Source organism: Meriones unguiculatus, chromosome 2 (genome assembly GCF_030254825.1).
Source record: "Meriones unguiculatus strain TT.TT164.6M chromosome 2, Bangor_MerUng_6.1, whole genome shotgun sequence".
NCBI classification, from domain to species: Eukaryota; Metazoa; Chordata; class Mammalia; order Rodentia; family Muridae; genus Meriones; species Meriones unguiculatus.
Genome location: NC_083350.1, coordinates 69,052,950 through 69,070,059, shown reverse-complemented (window position 1 = coordinate 69,070,059; position 17,110 = coordinate 69,052,950).

Sequence of the window (17,110 nt, the reverse complement as noted above, 5' to 3'; positions counted from 1 at the left end):
AACAAGCAAGCAAGCAAGCAAGCAAGCAAGCAAACAAAAACTCCTATTGCTTTTATTTTAAAAGTGGCCATCAAAAATATTCCACACTTTTTCTTTGAAGTGATATAGTTCTTTTTTTTCTACTTTCTTTTTTTTATTTTAATTTTTATTAATTATACTTTATTCACTTTGTTTCCCCCCTTAAACCTCTTCCTCCTCCCTTCCAAGTCCCATCCTCTCTCCCCCTTCTCCACGCATGGCCCTCCCTAAGTCACTGATGGGGAGGTCTTCCTCTCCTTCCTTCTCATCCTAGGAAGATAATGCAGCCATTCCTATTCCACACTTTTTAACAGTAGCATTTATTCTCAAGAATGGGCAAGACACTCGGTAAATATTTGTGATTCTAAATGACATGTCTAACACTTTCACAATGTGACAGAACAAAAGAAGTAACAAAAAGACTTATAAGGTTTTAAGTAAATGTAAAATATTTTTGTGTTTGGTCACATCAATATCTATCTTTGGTTGAGTGATACCCACAGGCCATAGGTTGGATAGGCTTGTATATCTGAAATAAAGAGAAATTGCTTTCTCAAAAACACCTACCTTATTTATACACCAGGCAATTCTAGGCATTGTTTAGAAAATTGGTCTTCTGTTAAAATACTGGAAGATGTCTAATTGTGTACCTTAGTGGAATTTGTCCATGATAGGAGATATCTTAAGGCAGATAACAAAAGTACCATACTCATTTTCCATCCCATGGAGTTTTTCAGGAGCAATAGACAGTCTTGCAGGTTTTTTACTTATTGTTTCAGTCTTTCCTCTTCATAAAGTGATTTCTTAGTTGTGAATTCTTTCTCTTCACTATATATATATATATATATATATATATCTTCTAAGAAGTGGAGGTTTTTTTCTGCACCTGTGAGTATGAAAATGTTGAAGGATATAGCATCACCTTTGTTCCTTTTCCTGACAGGTAGGAGCCAAGCTCCTGTGTTAAGTAGAAGATGCTGATGGCTTAAGTACATTGATCTGTCAGCACTTCCAGCTTTCAGTTTAGACTCCGTTTCACAGAGCTTTCTTCCTAGCTCCTTTCAATCCGGAATTTCTTTCCTTTCCTTTCAGCAGCCTTGTGCTAGGCTCTTCCTGAATTCTTCACTAGTTTGAGTCTGTCACAATTTGTCTTTGGTAGAGGATTTAAATATCAATTTGCAGAACAAATTTGAAACTTTTTTTTCCCTGATGATTGACCATGCTGTGTCTCACTCTCAAGGAACAATTATGCTTTTGTAATTGTCCCTTTAGATATCTAAAACTTGGGCTGGAAGAAAACATTAATCTTAAATTTGATGTATGTTGATTGACTTTTTTATGCATGGTCATGAAACAAAAATAGCCACTAATTATTTTTAGCAATTCATTTTTTATCATTTTAACAAAGATGAGTTTGACATAAATATTGAATAAGCTGTAATGTTTTTTCAGAATTTATAGTAATATAATTTCTTATTGTCATCTTGAATGTAGAATTTTTCATTGTTGTATTAACGCATTTCTATGTGCGAATAATCCATGTTTGGGCTGCAACATCAGTTTTACTTTGTACCATCTTAGATATATTTTTTTTTCATTTCTTCAGTAAGTTGGTCAATTTTTGTACAGTAAATGTTGTTCATTTTTCTTGACAGTACCTCAGTTTGTATTTCATTCACACAGAGTATTGATTACACAAAAATAAACTATATGATGAATGAGAGGTACAGCAATAATATAAATTTTCTCTCATAAAATTTCTTTAAATATAGTATATAATGCAGTGAGTATAAAACTGGGAGCATTTTTTGTATTAATTACAGTTTTTCACTTTGTATCCCAGCTGTAGCCCCCTCTTTCATTTCCTCTCCATCCCACCCTCCCTCCCTCACGTCTTCCCATTCCCCTCTCCAGGTCCACTGATTGGGGAGGTTCTCCTCCGCTTTCATCTGACCCTAGCTTATCAGGTCTCATCAGGACTGACTGCATTGTCCTCCTCTGTGGCCTGGAAAGGCTACTCTCCCCTCGGGGAGGGGGGAAGGTCAAAGAGCCAGCCATTGAGTTCATGTCAGAGACAGTACCTGTTCCCCTTCCTAGGGTACCCAATTGTATACTGAGCTGCCATGGGCGATATCTGAGCAAGGGTTCTAGGTTATATCCATGAATGGTTCTTGGTTGGAGTATCAGTCTCAGAAAAGACCCCTGTGTCCAGATATTTTGGTTCTGTTGCTCCCCTTGTGAAGCTCCTGTAATTTCCAGGTCCCACTCTCTCCCCCTTCTATCCTAACATTCCATGCACTCTGCCCAAAGTTTGGTTAAGGGTCTCAGCATCTGCTTTGATACACTGCTGGTTAGTTTGGTAGGGTTATTTTAGATAAATTATGGAAAAACAAACAATGCGAAAGTAACTCCTTTCTAGGTCCAGTAGTAGGTGTGAAATAGTAAATAAGGTGTGGGGGCACTTGTTTCTCAATTGGGTCTCAGATAGACTGATCGTGTAAGTAAAGCATATGGAAGTTTTCTTTTGGAAAGTTTAATCTTCATCTTTAAAGTAAAAAATCTTCTTGGGGGAGTTTTTAGAAGGAAAGTGTGGGCATAATTCTACATGGATTTACAATGAAGACTTATATGGATAAAGAAGATCGTTTGGAGGTGATGCTGGGTAGTTTCAAAATTATAACATTGATTTTAATGATGATTGTATTAATTTATTATTACTGAGGGTGCATAACATCAGTATAATCACATATATGTTCTGCCACTTCATTGTAGATTTCATGCTTTTCCTCCCAGTCCCCAAGGTTTAGGACAAGTGACTCATGAGACTCAAAATATGTTCACAAATACCTAGGCTGCATAGGTAGGCTATTCTCTGATGAGCTCCTAACTAAACTTACCCATTTATTCTACATTCTGCCACGTGGTTGGTTATCTGTGCTCAGGTACAATGTGTTGGTTCTCCTCATATCTTCCTGGGAGAATCTCATACACCTGGCTTTCTCCCAGAATCCTTTCTGCCTCTCAGATATCCCATCTTCTATTCTACCAGTTCTCTCTCTCTCTCTCTCTCTCTCTCTCTCTCTCTCTCTCTCACACACACACACACACACAAACAGGTGTTGTATCAGTACAACACATAAGACATTATCTCTACACTATTTGTAAGGTCTTCATAGCTCCACTTCTCAAACTGCAAAATGTGGATTCTTACACCACAGTGTTATCTCATTGAGTGATACTCTATTGCTTTATAGAGTTAAATGTTGAAACATGCTACAGCAACAACAACAAAGCTTTTATTGGAGTGTAGATTTAGATCTAAATCCATATAATCTCATTTTCAGTTGATTATTTCAATCAAGTACCACGAGTTACAGAATAACTATCACCTCTTCTTTAAAAATAATTACTTTCATTACAGTCAACTCACAATTTTCACATAATATCAATTCTGAGCAATTTCAATGATGCTTATTTATTTATATTGCAGTAACAGAGATCAAACCAACACCCCTCTCCATTTTCGTTTGTTTGAGAAGAGATGTTATTGAACCTGGAGTACACCATTGTGGCTGAACTGCAATTCAGTGAGACTCTGGGATCTACATCTTTCTAGTCCTATCACCCAAACACAGGTACTATGATACACACTGTAACATCTGACTTTTATGTTGATGGTGGGATGAAAATGAGGTCCATATGCCACTGAGCAATCCCTTATGATTGTTTAATGAGATTTCATAAAGGGCAGATCTTCAATACTGAATATTCAATAAAACTCTAGGCCCACAACTGCATAAAAGTATTCTTCTGTCTGTATAAAGGGTGAACTGAAAAGCGCAGATTTTGTTTAGGACAGTTTATTGTTTCCATGTTTTAATCTTTGAAGACCTGGGCACAGTTTTACAGCAAGCGTCATGAAGGTAAGTAGAAGGCATAGTTTATTAACTGTATATTCTTAGTGCTGGAATGGAAGTTGGCTCAAAGTAGATGTTCAGCAAATGTTTGTTGACAGCTTGAATGACTCATTACTTCCATATGGTACCTCCCACCAGGCAAGCTGGCTAGTTTTTCAGTTTCTACTTTGCTGTCACATTTTAAAAACAAGGAATTATTTATTTACAACAGGCATGCAATTTCTCAGTCTTTTTTTTTTCTAAGTGAAATATTTGCAGTCATCTCACAAGAAAATGTTCATGAAAACTTTAACTAATTAAATGTAGAATTGATGTTTTATTGATAATACCTTGCTGAGAAAAGTTGGAAAGGGATACATAAAATGAAGTTTATTTCTGGAAAGGTGAAAATATTACCTTGATTTCATGTTGTGGGAGCTGTGAATAAATAGCTAACCGGCCTCATCTGGATTCGCAATCTGTTTCTCCAAACACCTAAATTTATCTCTATTCTAAGCAGTTTCTTTACATACTTTGACTGTGACAAAACATATAAAGTAATATTACTCCTATTTAAATATTCCACTAACTGTGTAAACCATTGTTGAAATTATCCTTAAGCAAAGGACCACACTAATGGTGAAGATACATTCAGACCATAGTTAAGTTTGTGTGAAATATTTAAGTTAGAATCAGGGTCCTCTGAGAGATACTTGGTAATATATTTGCTGTGTGTTTTTTTTTTTTTTTTTTGTAAATAGGAAAATAGGTCATTTAAAAGGACAAATTCCAGTGAAAGGATTCTGACCATACATGCATCAATCTTTTTTTTTTCTATTTCTACTTTACTCACATTTTTCTTTATATATTTCTATTTTTAAACTATAATACAATACATCCCTAACACAATTTCAACTCCGCCCACTCCTGGTTGTTCTTCCCCCTTCCACTCTCCCCAACACCCACACCCCTCCATTTCCTCTTTAGAAAGAGCAGACCTCTAAGAGAAGACAGTATTTTTGAGCATGACACAAATGGTTCCAGTGACAATATAGAAGCTGACCAGAAGTACAGATATCCATAGGCTTTTTGGTCACTACCTCTGTAGTGATACTCAATATCCTGACACGGCCAAACACTGGATCCCTTTTCCTAATATTTGAGCTGCACATAAATGTGATCATTTATTTTGAAGTCCAGGTGATCTTATTTTTCTTCCACTTAGTATATATTTATTATATTCAGCCATGTATGCATTATAGTTTTTTTTTAAACAGTTTTTTTTTCTATTGCATGGTACACATGTTCAACAGTTTCTCTATACAACTTGACAAGCACTGTTTTTTGAACCCTACTTGATATTTGGGTATGATAATTCATAGAACTTCTTTGAATGAACATTCTTGAATACAGCTTTAAGTGAACATAAAAATGTGTGTTTTCTAGCAGCAGAGATATGTGACAAGGTGTAAAGATACAATGTTGTGGTTGGTGCTATGGTCCATTTTGTCGAACTGGGTTGCTTTACAAAAAAGCAAAGATTTAATCTTAAAATTTTCAGTTAATTGTTCACATTATATATACATTATATAAGCATTATGTGTAAAATATTATTTGCTAATATTTAACAGCTTCTTTATAATACTTCTATTTTTAAAATGTAAAATACATTTAATATATGTATATCATTTGTGCATTTTATTAATCATATTTCTCTGAAAATAGAATTAGCAATGAAGAAATGACATCTTAGCTTTTGCCTAGATGTATGCAGATACTAATTTGTCAAGCTTATACTATACTGTTTAAAAAGGGACTTTCTCACTTAAGAAAAGCCCGGGGAATATTTGTCAAGTTTTGTCTCTTTGTATTAACAAAATATAGGTGAGACTTTGAATGAAAATGTCACCCATATGCTCAGCTTTTTGAACCCTGACCCTTAGTTCATTTGGAAGATTTTAGAGAGGCACAGACTTATAGCACCGTTGAGAGGTAAGCTTTGAGAATTTATAGCCTCACCTTGTTTCCAGTAAAATCCAGACTTTGTGTTTTGCAATTGCAGGTGTGATCCTGAAGCTTCCAGCTCCTGCCAACATGCCTGTTAACTGCCTATGAGCCTGCCTATCATGACAGCCTCATATATCTGTAACTGTAAGCCCAAAGTAAACTTACTTCTGTAGCTTGCGTTGGTCATGGTGTAAGAGTTTCTCATCAGCATCATTGTAGTATGTTGAATAAATCATTAATAAACTATCAATAATGTTTTGAAAGTCTTTATTTCAAGAATAGCATAACAAACTTTTCTTGAACATTCTCAGAAAGATTACAAAGGTTATTTTAAATACATTTCATCATAATGACTAATTCACAAAATAGTAAATTCCATAATCTCTTAGGATATGACAAAACTTCGGAGTAGGAGTTGTTTTGAATTTTAATGAACAAGCAATCAGTTTTACACATTTTTATGCAAACTACAATTATGTTTTATCTTATATTTTTGCTAATGTTCAAAATAATAAATTTTCAAAGATGGTTATAAATATACTCTGCTGTCTATGACATTCAACTAACACATTTCTTTCAATCATACCTAATTTATTACTAAATATTTTATAAACACAAGGATTTTCCTATCCACTATTGCTGAGACAATTTATTTCTTTGTTGTGTGTTTATCTTCTCCAAATTCTTTTTAATGTTTTAATTAAAATATAATCATATAACTTTCCATCTTTCTTTCTACTCTCCAGCCCCTTTCAACTATGCTCTTATGTTCCCCCACTCTCAAGTTGATATCCTCTTTTTCCTATTATTGATACACACACACACACACACACACACACACACACACATATATATATACACATAGGAACAAATGTACATATATGTATACATGTATATACCTGCAATTTTTGTTGATGTTATACATATGTGTGTATATGTAGATATATATATGCATATGTTTATGTATATATATGTGTGTATATGGTATACACACAAACATATATACACACACATATACATACCCCTGCTGACTCTGTTGATGGTATTTATATGGCTTCAAGGTTTACCACATAACATTGGCATTGATTGCAAATGTGAATTTTTCTGGTATAGACTTTGCGCATATCTATTAGTTAGATTAAATAGAATGTTTATGGCTACCCAGAGGCTATTTAAGCTGTGGGCTGGCTTTCCCCAGGGTCTGAGGATTGTTCAATGTTCCTGAATAAACTGCATTGAAAAAAAAAAAAAAAAAAAAGGAAGAAGCAATGGAGGCCCTCTCTGTTTGCTAGTGACCATAGCCCAATTCCAGCGCCACCCAGCAGGGTGAAGAAATGAAAGGCACGGATCAAAACTATCTGTAGATAGAGGCCATGCTAAGCACAAGAAGCTTGGTGATTTGAACGGTGTTTCACCTGATCGTATCTTCTCTGTGAAAAAGTTCTGATGTGGGTTGTGTGTGCATCTGATGAAAACAAGAAACTCACGCACAAATAATAAATAAAATCAGTCCCATGCTGTCACTTGTGGTTCTGTGGTATTTGAGATGGATTTTGTATAGTTTAAAAACTTCTGCCGCTTTCTACATATTTGACATTTTAACGGCATGACATAAAACACATTTGTATTCGGGCGTTTGTACCACAAATGTTAATGAAACAAAACCATCTATACTACATTAATTTGATAACAGACTTCCAAAGTGCATGTCTGCCCATGCACGTGTGTGCCTATGTACATGAATATTTGTTCCAAATATGTGAGTGCTAATAAATTTTCAGGCTAATGTCAAAAAAAAAAAAAAAAAAAAGAATGTTTATGTGAATTTAAATGGGGCACAGAGCTTGCAGTTTTCGATAAGGCATAGTCCTTAGAAGACAAATTTGTAAATAACTCTTGAACTACAATGAGAAGACATAAGATAAGTACTACAGGGAATTAAATGGAGTATTTTTTTTTAACCAACTCTTTATTGAGGAGCTCCTGTGGGCATTATTGTAAGTAGTGTGGATGTAAAAGTGATCTGGACAAAAAATATGTGTGAGCTTATAAGTTTAGTTTTAATGACAAAGGATTCATGGGTCAAGGAAGGCTCTTGGGAGATGACACAATAGATGAATTTTAAAATTGTCATTTATTATTATAGAAGAAACAAAAAGAGTTCTCTCTGTCATTGTGGCTAGGCTCATGGCTGATGCCTATTTAGGCTAAGATGCCTATTAATATAGATTAATCAAAAGAGCACATACTTTCCTTTAATGTAATCTTAACATGACACAAGAGCCATTACAAAGGAGACTAAAAAGAAGATAAATTGTATCATTTTTTTAAACTGATCTGTAAAAGAATGTTTGGAGACTAAATTCATGGGATTCCGTGGCACTGAAATTCTAGAACCATAGGAAGGTATGTGATTTAATTTATTCTCTTTGTATGCTTTACAAAATTTCCCTCTGTCTGTAAAAAAGAATAGAACGTGGAATAAGAATGTTATTGTCTACCACAGGGTTATGCCCAATTAGGTTTTGTGGTACTCTTACAAAAGAACCAAGCGATGGAATGGAAAAATATAACTTCAATTTTCTGTTATTTTCCTAAAGTCAATATGACTATTATGGTATAGATTTGTAATTTTCTCCCTTCTCATAGTTAATGCTTTGCTTGGGAAAAGGTGATATCTGGAGACCTAGTGGGAAGTCTTAGGTCAGTGAAAGGTGGGGGATAAAAAAAGCTGGAAACCTACTACGGTGTTTCAGAGTATAGTGGTGGTTGCTGCCTCACAACACAATCCATGTCTATTTATCTTTTTTCCTGAGCCACTATGATGTGAGCAGTTTGCTTCCTTCAGGAAGTCCTGGAGTATTACAGCAACACAGGTGACAGAGTGTGAACTGAAGCCCTCTAAACTGTGAGCCAAGTCCAGCCAGAAAGGCAGGCAGACTGGTTGCAGATTTCCACCTTTCCATCTGTTCCTCCAAATCTAATTCCTTGGTCATACTCCCATGACTGCAACTAAACACCTGCTGCAGCATCCCTTTCCCCCATCACCATCTTCAGTGGCTCAAAGTGTCTCCTAACCTCCTTCCTTCCTCTTATTGTTTTATACCAGGCCTCTACACTGGCAGGCCTGAGAACCAACGGTGAAACTGAACAGGGCTACAGGTAGGCTCACGACAGATCTTTACTTCTCCCTCTGCTTTTCCAGATAAAATTCCCAGTCTCATCACAACTCTGCAGCAGAATACTGTTAGAGAGTACCTTTCACCACTCTCTGCATCACCAGGGGACAACACAGATATTCCCTTCTTAGCTTCCTTCTTTCCAAACAATGCTTTATACAAGCTCTCAAGTCCAACAATCACTCCTTTGAAATGCACAGGCCATATAAACAAGGATACAGGTGGTCTAACTGTGGATCTTCACCCTCCATTCCCCCAATTTCTATACCCAAGTGCATTTCAAGTCTGCACATGACCTTCTTCTGTGTCTTGTCTTCATTCTCTGCCCCCATTCTCAAGGTACTAAGCAGAGATTTTCCCTCTCCCAGGAATATCTGTCAACATCCATTTTCTCAATTCCCAATAAACAGATACAGACTAACAAGAATGGATGTAAAAACAATATCCACAATTTTTCTGCATCCAAGAAAACTGCTTTACTATCATGGATAGACATCACCTCATAGTAGACAGAAGAAAATAAATATTACCAAGAAATGGAACTAAGGAGCAAGCTTTTGGAGACATTATGATATCTGACAAAGTACACTGCAAATCAATTCTAAATAAAAAGAGGTAATCCTTACCTATATATCAAAGGAGAAGTTTACCAAGAGGATATTGTAAATTTTAACATCTATGCACCAAACACAAGGGTAGTAAAGTTTGTAAAAAGAAACACTAGTATAGCTTAAATCAAACTATCTTTATTTGCAGATTGATTATATATATATATATATATGAGCTTAAAAAGTTACTCAGATACTCATATAGCTGAAAAACACTTTCAACAAAGGAATTGGATACAAAATTAACTCAAAAAAATCAATAGCCCTCCTATATTCAAATGACAAACAACTGTGCGATTTCATCCTATACCTTTCAGAATGGCTAGGATCAATAAGACAAATGACAGTTAATGCTGGTGAGAATGAAGAGTAAGGGGAACTTTGCATCCCTGTGGGAATGCAAAGTTGTATGATTACTGTGGAAATCAATGTGGTAGTTCCTCAAGAAAATGAAAATTAATCTACCTCAAGATTTAACTATACCACTCTTGGACATATACCTAAAAAACCCTTGACCTACCACAGAGACATTGGATTAACCATGTCTCTATTCAACATAGCTAGTATTTGGAAGCATCCTAGATGTCCCTAAAAAGAAAATGGGTAAAGCAAATGTGTATGATTTAGCCATTAAAAAGAAAAATCAAGAAATTCACAGGTAAATAGAGGGCATTAGAAAAAAATGACCTTGGGTAAGGTAATCTAGATCCAGAAATACAAATATGATCTGTATTTGGTTATTTGTGGATATTAGCTATTAAGGCATGGAACATTAAGCTAGAATCTGTAGAACAACAAAAGTTAGTTGTAGAGTAACTGACTAGAGGACATAGCTAGATCTCATTAGGAAAGAAAAATAATTTATGTTTATGGATGGATGGATAGATTATGAGGCTGGAGTGGGAAAAGGAGAAGTGGAATAGAAATGAGTTAGGAAAATATTGGGAGAGAGATAAAATTAAGGAGGACTTGAGAAATATGGAGAGGTAAAACATAATGAGTTTCCTAAAATATATACATATATGATGGCAATCTGAATAAAATAACCAAGTAATGGAGGAGACAATTTCCCAAATAGTTATCTGTTGTCACAAAATGAAGCTTCCAGTACCAGGGTTGGATTAAATCTAATTGAGTCTTTGGCCAAAGGGGTCCCATGGGAATGGAAAAACAACCCTGACTGTTGCCAAGACTACATGTTGCTCTCCACAAACTGAGGGCAAAGAAAGGCCCGTTGCTAAAAACAATTTCCACACAATTCATAAAAAATGAACATGTTGAACAGCTGCTTAAATAGAGACTTTATCTCTTTATTCTAGCAATTTTTGATACAGGAAAAGTACTCTCCAAGCTACCGAAGGAGAAAGATAAACACCAAGCGAGCCACAAGGCCTTTGAACTACAATGGAATCTTGCTGCCAAGACATGCTGGAATAATGGTGTCACAAAGCTTGTGGAAGTAACCAACCAATATATAATTTCACTCATGGCTCACTCCACAATACAAAACCCCTATTAAAAAGGCTCGGATGTTTTCTCTTACTTCCAATGTTCATCCTGTTTGGTAAGTGAGGATTAATCATCTTCTCCTGGGATCTCCTTCTAGTTTAGCTTCTTTAGGTGAACAGATTTTAGTATTTTTATCCTATATTATAGATCTAGTATCCACTTATAAGTGTATATATATATACTGTGTGTGTCTGTCTGCTTCTGGGATACATCACTCAGGATGATCTTTTCTAGATCCCACCATTTGCCTGAAATTTTGAGTTTTTGATCTTAGCCATTCTGATGGCTGTCAGGTGAAATCTTAGGGTCATTTTGATTTGCATCTCCCTGATGGCTAAAGACATTGAGCATTTCTTTAAGTTTTTCTCTGCCATTCTGTATTCCTTTCTAGAGAATTCTCTGTTTAGCTCCATACCCCATTTTTTAATTGAATTGCTTGATTTGTTGATCTTTAAATTCTTTAGTTCTTTGTATATTATGGATATTAGCCCTCTGTCGGATATAGGGTTGGTGAAGATCCATTCCCATTCTGCAGGATGTTGTTTTATTCTGAAGACAGTGTTTTTTGCTTTACAAAAGCTTTTTAGTTTCGTGAGGTCCCATTTATTGATTGTTGCTCTTAGAGCCTGTGCTGTTGGTGTTCTGTTCAGGAAGTTGTCTCCCGTGCCAATTGAGTTCTAGGCTGTTCCCCACTTTTTCTTCTAACAGATTTAGACTATCTGGCTTTATGTTGAGGTCTTTGATCCACTTGGACTTTAGTTTTGTGCATAGTGATAAATATGGATCTATTTTAATTTTTCTGCATGTTGACATCCAGTTGGATCAGTACCATATGTAGGAGAAAAGAAGAAAGAGGAAAGGAGCCTACTATAGATGGCCTCTGAAAGACTCTACCTAGCAGTGTATCAAAACAGATGCTGAGACTCATAACCAAACCTTGTGCAGGGTGCATAGAATCTTATAAAAGAAGGGGGAGTTAGTATGACCTGGAGAGGACAGGATCTCCTCAAGGACCAAATATATCTGGGCACAGGGGTCTTTTCTGAGACTGAGTCTCCAAACAAGGATCATACATAAATATAACCTAGGACCCCTGCTCAGATGTAGCCCATGGCAGCTCAGCATCCAAGGGGGTTTCCCTAGGAAGGGGAACAGAGACTGTCTCTGACATGAACTCAATGGCTGGATCTTTGACCGTAAATCCCCCCTCCCCCGCTGAGGGAGGAGCAGCCTTGCTAGGCCACAGAGGAGGACATTCCACCCAGTCCTGATGAGATCTGATAAACTAGGTTCAGATGGAAGGGGAGGAGGACTTCCGTTATCAGTGGACTTAGAGAGGGGCAGGGAGTTGATGAAGGAGGGAGGGTAGGATTGGGAAGGAAAAAGGGTGGAGGCTACAGCTGGGATACAAAGTAAATAAACTGTAATTAATATAAAAAATAAAAATAATTTGGGAAAATATTACAGTTGCTAAAAGCTCATAGCACAAAACACACACAGACATACAAACACAAAGGCTTGGATGACCAACAACCAGAGACTAGGAAGCCCAGAATTTTTGGGTAAAACCAAATTCTACTGTTCTAAAAAAATTAAATTAAATAAAACTTAGCAAAAGATGACATCTAATGACATTTATGATATGCTATACTTATATATCGGTGCCTTGCTCAATCATCATCAGGAAAACTTCCTCCTCCAGCAAATTGGAACAAATGCAGAGCCTCATAACCATACATTAAGCCAAGAGAGATACCCTGGCAAGATTAGCCCTGCATGAGATATTTCCATCAATTTTCTTCCCTTAGGCTCATGGAATTCTGCAGAAGAGGAGGCTGAAATAATATAAGACCCAGAGGGTATAGAGAACACACACACACACACACACACACACACACACACACACACACCTCCGAGTCAACATGATCACAGCTCACATGAACTCCTATAAATTCACGGAGACTAAGGCAGCATGCACAGGCCCAATGCCTGGGCCAACCTGAGAACACCCCATGGAATCAGACGCTGAGACTCACAGCCAAGCACTAGGCAGAGAGCTTGGGATGAGACGGGTCAGAATAGAAAGACCCAGAGGTGACAAGAACACCACTAGAAGACCAACACAGCCAAATAACTCAGACCCATGGGGGCTTAAAGAGATGAAAACACTAACCAAAGAGCATGCGTGGACTTGACCTAGGCCCCCTGCACATATGTAACCCATGGACAGTTTAATCTTCATGTGGGCTCCCTAGTAAATTGAGCAGGTGCTGTCGATGATATGGAAAAACCAAAAAAGAAAATTATGACAATCTTGCATAGCTATGCTCATCATCCAAACAATTCTAGATTTCATTCATTGATAATTAACAGTAATTATCAGTAGATAATTTAAAACTTATAATTTACAATTTATAATTTATTAGTAGACACTAATAAATAAAATTAATTTAGTATGAAAAAATATATTGGAATAGCCTTTTCAGTCCTCTTCTTTCCTTGGCTATTCTCAAAAGATACCTAGACTGGAAAAGGGCTCAGTACCTGCAGAAGTATTATGATGGTCATTTCAATGGCAGATGTTTGCACTGTAACTGAAGATTTTGGGCTGTATGGGAAGGAGAACAGTAAGTAAGAGTTATTTTAAAATGTTAGCCATCGAAAGATCTTTTTTTTTTTTTTCTATGCATCAATACCAAACCCTGGACTACATACAGTTTCTTAGTTTTGCTCATTACGGGGATGGTAGTTCTCTGATGAAAGAGTGATAATTAATGTGGATATCTTGCTCATATATAATGACTTTCTTACTGTAACATTTAATATCAAGTGACTCTTCTCAATTTAGCTTTTATGAGTCTCACTAAACTCATCTGCATGTAGGAAATACACAGTTTTACTCCTGGGAAAGAAATAATATAGATGAAGTAAGGAAAGTTTCTTATTCTTTTTACACATACCCAGGGTTGAATCATCTCAATTTTTTTCTCCGTGCTTAGTTTTGGATTTATAAATTGTAGGAGCTAACTAATATTTCTAAGGTTCAGTGTATGCTAATTTTCTCTCTCGTGCTCAGATAACAGTGTCTTCATTTACAGGTTGTCAGTGAACAAAAGTAAAATGACCTTACACGGCTGTGCTGTTGTCTCCTGAGTATTACTGTGTGTGATTCTTCATTTTTAGGCTGGGGTAGGTGGTAAAGTTTCACCTGTTCTCTGCTTGTTTTTCACTCAGGGAAAATAAGGGATTCTAAAAATAATAGCCACCCGAGATGATCAGGCAAAAGATCAGAATTTTCTTTTCTGCAAATTATAGGGTGAGTTATATTCTATTTTATATCTGTTTTGATAACAATATCTCCAAAACTGACCTGTTACTCTCCATTTTTTTTCTGCATCTTTCATCTTTTCTGCTATTATTTCCGATGGAATTTAAGAAATTGTTTACATTCTCCTGTAAATGGTCTATGAGGATCATTTGGTGTCTGATTGAAAATATAACTTGATTGCCTCAGAAAAGCAATTACATAATTATCCCTCCTTCTTGGATCCTACCCTTGGCTAAATGTATTCATTTTATATTTTGTAAATATTAACTGGGCTACAGCAAAATTTTTAGTTTTGTTTTTGCTTTTGTTTTAAATTAACCCTTTCAATTTTGACTGCCTAACACATCACTTAATTCCCTAACACAGCACTTACTTTGTCAAATGTGCTGCTTGGGTATATTAATTCTCTCTTTCCCTAATTGGATATATCTTTGATTTTTGAATTGTGACTTTCTTAATGACTAATGAGGTAATTGCAATTTATTTTCCTTTGGGTACCCTCCCTTACAAAAATCTGCTCTTATCTCCTATTATTTTTCTTATTGGATTACCTTATTCCTTTTGAGTTTATAGGAGTTTAAAATAAATGATAAATATGAAAGTTTTATTGGCTGTAATCTTAAAGATGGCTTCAATTTTGTTCCTTGGAGAAAGAAAAATGAAGTAGAATGTGGTCTAAATTCTAACAAAAATTTTGGAAAACACTGTTTGATATAAATTTTAAGCTTCTTCAAAACCTGTATAGTCTTTCCACAATTACACTTTTGTTTCCTGTTTGAACTAAGGAAACAATATAAGGCAGAATTCCCATTAACATTTGCTTTTCTTATGTATTTTTATTTAATATACATAAACATAGTTATTGGGATTGACTCAAGATTGTATCAAAAAAAATATGTTCTTAAGATGTATACAGTGAAGCTTATGTTATGTGATCTCTCACCAAAAGTTGAAATAATTTAAAATGTAACTTTATTACCCTGAATATAATTTCAATGGATAGTACAATTTAATTATCTTATATCAGGATTTGGTTGCAAGCTATTTGTAGCATTGCAACTCAATCAAATTAATTTAGACATTTAAATATTCCCACAGTGGGAAAGAAATCACCTCTACTGAACTGTGACAAGATTATTACTATCAAAATTTTGCCTTAACCTGAAATGAATTAATAGGGAAAATAATTTTTCACTCTATAGATTATATCTTATCATTGTAACCTTCTTCCACTATATAAAAAGAGATAACACAGAGCAAAGTGAAAAAATACAAATGTGGAATTGAATGATATTACAAAATAAAAACCTTAATTATTACTAAAAAGAACACTTTTTTTTTTAACTTTGGGAAATTATAAGTAAAGCTGGCCATTCTCGGTGTTGAATTTCCTAACAAGAATAGTGGCTTTGAGAGTCCTTCCCTTCAAAACATTGCTAATACTCAGTAAGGTAAATTTTCATTGTGATAGAAGCCTTACCTGGACATTGCAATTTTTATGAAAAAAATGTTGTTATGATATTATGTTGATTATCTATTTGAATATCTTTATTTGTGAGAGGCCTGTTAGAGTTCTTACCTGCCTTTTTCCTTCAATTGAAAATAGTCTCTTCTCTCACAGTTTATAGCCTGACTACAGTTTTCCCTCTCTTTACTCTTCAATTCTCCCCCACCACTCCCAACATCCAGATCTTCTCTCTTTTTGGCCTTTGTTAGAAATTAATAGGTTTCCAAGGGATAACAAAGAAAAACAGCATAAAAAATAAAATAAAAGATATTACATTGTAGTTGGACAAGACAAACCAACAGAAAACAAATCTAAGAGAAAACAAAGGAATCAGAGACCTCCTTGCAGCATACTTAGGAATTTCATGACAACACTAAAATGGAAGTCCGAATACATACACGGAGGACCTGGGGCAGACCAGTGCAAGTCAGTATCGCAGCTCATATGAGCTTTGCTCCCTGTGTTAGAGGGCCTCGCTCTCTTGATACTCTTCATCCCCTCTGACTCTTACACACTCTTTCTGCCTCCTCTTATGCAGGGTTCCATGATAAACGAGGGGAAAGCCTTGATAAAGACCTCCCACTTAAGGCGAGGTGTTCCAGGATCTCTCACCCTCTGCATAATGTCTTGCTGTGAGTCTCTGTAGTTGTTCCCATTTGCTTCAGGAGGGACTTTCTGTAGCAGTTGGGAACAATGGCTGAACAAGGCATTGATCCACGAATACAGCAGAATATCGTTAGGAGTTATTTTTCCCCTTTCTTTTTTTTTTTTTTTTTTTAGACCAGTAGTATTGGTCTAAATACTACTTGGTCCCTGAGCTATGCATTCCCTGAGTTATTTAAGCAGTGTCAAGTGTGGTTCCATATTGCAGAATGGGCCTTAAGTTAGATAGCTTTTGGTTGATTACTCCCACAAGCTTTTCCCACAATTGCCCTAGCATACCTTGCAGATAGAAACACCACTGTAGATCAAAGAATTTGTGGCTGGCTTCGTTTTTACATGTCCCATTGGTAGTATGCCATGTTCTTGTCCATTTTTTAAGTGAATTAATTTTCTTT